General features: G+C 34.9%; 1 pseudogene; it reads left to right on the forward strand.

Moving 5' to 3' along the window:
- The first annotated feature begins 351 nt into the window (after positions 1 to 351).
- On the forward strand, positions 352 to 3,377 carry LOC121267946 (annotated as a pseudogene).
- The last annotated feature ends 454 nt before the right edge of the window (positions 3,378 to 3,831 follow it).

Genomic DNA, 3,831 nt, shown 5'->3' on the forward strand with positions numbered 1-3,831 from the left:
TTGGACTGATGACGTTTGTACTGGTGCGTTTTCTATTTTAAGACTTCTCATTTCTTGGGATGAGAGCTTTGTTCAGTAGAGCATATATGCTTAGATGACAGTATTCTGCCATAAATACCATGTTATGCCAACTCTTGTTGATTTTTTTGTATTTCTAGTGTTTGGGTGCTGATACAATAGTTATATGTACAGAGCAACCTCTGTTGAGTAGGAACTAATATATATATTTTTATAAGAGACTAGGAACTAATATTACCACACACAAAAGCAAAAAAACAGAAGTACCCAACAAATAAAAGCAAAGATCAGGTACCTAAGAAGTAGAGAGAAACCACGAGAAGAATACGGATCATGGCAGAGATTCTGCAACTAAAATTTACCATTGAGAAAGATCTAGAGAGACCCAAGAATGTAAGCTGAGAAAGAAAGATCAGGGGAGATATAATTATATATGGAAACAGATATATATGGTGCTATGTATCCCTTTCTTTTCTTGTTTGAAGTCTGTAATTTGGAGGGTATGACCAGCGCACAGTTTTAGCTTGCCGTGGCAATGTTGGCTTTTGGCTCTGACCTCTAAAGAGCCTTTAAATGACTTTGGATTCTTATATTCTCGTCGATTGCCTTAAATAGCTTCTTTTCAACTGGAATGTCTTCTTCAAACACACTCCAACTAATCCAATTTTGCGTAACTATAATGCCTCGACCACCACTTTATTCATTCTAAAGTGAAGAAAAATCCCACCAGTTGTTATAATTGTTCAGTTATACTTGTTGTTATAAATTGTGTAAACCTCATCGTTGAAAAGAGATGCCATTTTAATCTAAATAATTGTTGTTATTATAGTATGTTCTACTTTCTAGTTATATGCAATTTGCAGGGACATGCATATAACTAGCTAGGATGTAGACGTTGCTTCTATTTAAAAGGAAATAGAGCTGATCTGGCTCTTCATTACCCTCTAAATTGTAGAATATCATGTACATGCATGTTCCTGTCAATAAATCATTAGAGAAATGCTAATGATCTACAAGTACTGACCAATTGATGAAAATTTGCACCATAAATCTATGCTGCAGTAGCTATTATCGATCTTCTGTTTAATTTTTGTAGGAACTCTTAATATCTCATAATTAACTTTATGTTAACATATCATATAGCTTGTACGTATATATAATTAAGTTGTCTTAATATTATTAACTATATATTATGCGTGCATTATAAGGCACAAGTGCCTAACATATAAAGCGTTAGTAAATGTGACATAAGGGTGTGAGAGAAATATGAGTCAAGCGTTTATTAATTTTGAAGTTTTGTTAGTGGGACGACGTTATTTGGATAGAATTGGACGCTTGTACATACTCCCATTAATATTACTAATTTTCCCTTAATTAATACAACAAAAACAAAAGGTGCAATTAATAACCACATACTACTTTGTGATATTCGACAACAATAGTAGTTTGGAGTACTACTCTTCTTATTTGTATTTTTCTAACAGCATTTCAACTTTGTAGATTTTAATATACATATATATATATATATATAAGAAGCTGGCTATACTAGAATTATTTTACGTCCCTAATCTTGCATTTAAGATCCTGCCTAGGTTAAAAACATGGGTTCTTTTTTCTAAAGTTTTGGCAAAGAAAGTTTCTCATTCGTAATAGTACCCTTTTTTAAAGCTATGTTAATCACAAGAAAGTTTTTCTTTTTTGTTCCTTGATCTCTTTGTTCACGATCACACTATCACTATTCATGAACATTGCAACTGGCCATATTCAACAAATATTACTACTGGCAACTCTGAGTAGTAAGTACTGCTGGCTGCATTTAACCATCAAGCGGTTAACCAGGCCAGTACTAGTACTAAACCCAGAAAGGAGAAGCTCATTCAAATAATTGCAAAACAGATGTTCTTTAATTAGGAAGATACAAACTACACACGTACGTACGTAAAAGGAAATTAAGGAAGGAAAACGATGAAAATTAATAGATCTAATAATTTATGAGGCCAAGTGGAAATCAAAGTATGAGGGTGCTGGCATATGGTGAGTGTCACTTTTTTATTTAAAAGTGATGGTTTGTGTGTTATCGTTTTATTCACTTAGTTACTTATACTATCAAATTACAAGGTATGGACACCGACTCATTGATGATATGGTGGCTTATGCACGCTCTCAAGAGTGAAGGAGGTTATGTATGGGCATGCAAGAACTAACATGGTGATGTCCAGAGTGATTTCTTGGCCCTTGGGTTTGTGTAACAGATTGCTCATGACATCAACGGAGAGAGTTTTCTTTATTCTGTGCTTGGACCTGAACAAATTATTGTTGTCCATTTTAATGTTGAATCTGGCATTCACTGGTTGGACTTGATCACTAACTTCTGCATACATATGGTGCAGGGTTTGGATCTCTTGGATTGATGATAACAGTGTACTGGTGCGTATACTGTTTAAGTGTTTTGATTTCTTGGGATGAGAACTTTGTTCTGTAGTAGATGACAATATTCTGCCATAAATACCAACGATGGCCAACTACACTTGATTTTTTTTGTATTTCTAGTGTTTGGGTGCTGATACAATAGATATAGGAAAGTACAAGCAGAGTTGGGAGAGTATGGTCATAACGATTAGGGACACAAAACCACTAGAATGTTGTAATACACTAGAATAGCCATTGGGATGAAAACAAAATGAGACGATGGCATCTGTTCAGGTGTGTCCAGATGTGTATATTTTTGACTTACTAGTAATAATAATTAGTTTCAGGGCTGTCCAGATTGCAAGCCCCAATAGAAGCAGAAGCTGCCCATGGCACTATCACTACACGACACATAGGGTTCAAAAGAAACGAGGTGAACCCAAGACACATAGCATTGCCTCAATATTTGCTAGGTCGCGAGGGCTTGCACACAGGTATATGAAGCTAGCTTTGTTGATCTGCGGACTTGGGTTCTGCAATAGTTAATTCAACTATTATGAAGATTGCAAGTTTCACAAGGGGAAAAGAAAGGATGAGTATTAATTATTTATGTAGAGTAAACATTTACTGTACAAGGATCTAACTATGTTTTGGTTGACAGGGCAAAGTTGGATGAGAATGCAGTCCAGTGGATTTCACTGAGAAACTAGAAGCTGCTTGTGTTGGAGCTATGGAATCTAGGAAGATGACCAAGGATCTAGCTATTCTTATTTCCGGTCCTAAGTAAGTGTGTGTAGAGGAGGTCAATGTTCTATTTAAGATTAGTTTCTATTTCCATGGTGGTGATATACCATTACACATCGTGCAGAGCCAACAGGGATCACTATCTGAATACTGAAGAGTTCATTGATGCTGTTGCAACAAAACTTAGAGCAAGACTTTCAGCCTGAGCATAATAGTTGTATGTAAACACATTATTATTCTTCTATGCACTAGAATGGTGTTCTCACTGTAGTTACAATCTTTCTTTTAATCTGTATGTAATAAGAGATAAATATATGATATGTCACTGTTATGGGAGTTTATTTTGGCCTACATCATCTATTTTTAACTACAAGACTGGTGGCAAGTGCTATAACAATGGGAGATAGATGCTTGTCATTACATTAATAGCAAGAATACATTACCTTGCTTTGTTAAAAATTTTACATATATATAAAAAAATAAAAAATAAAGGGCGAGAATACATGGGTAGGATTAGAAGAAACTATTTTCTTTTGCTATTGTAGTTGGGTGCGTAAGATTGTGTTGTTGCTCTTAGTTTTCTAATGTCAAGATCGATCTCAATCTCTTATCTTACTTTGTTGCTCCTTCTATGTTTGAGTTGGGGAACAGAGTTTATTT

Source organism: Juglans microcarpa x Juglans regia, chromosome 5S (genome assembly GCF_004785595.1).
Source record: "Juglans microcarpa x Juglans regia isolate MS1-56 chromosome 5S, Jm3101_v1.0, whole genome shotgun sequence".
Taxonomy (NCBI): Eukaryota; Viridiplantae; Streptophyta; class Magnoliopsida; order Fagales; family Juglandaceae; genus Juglans; species Juglans microcarpa x Juglans regia.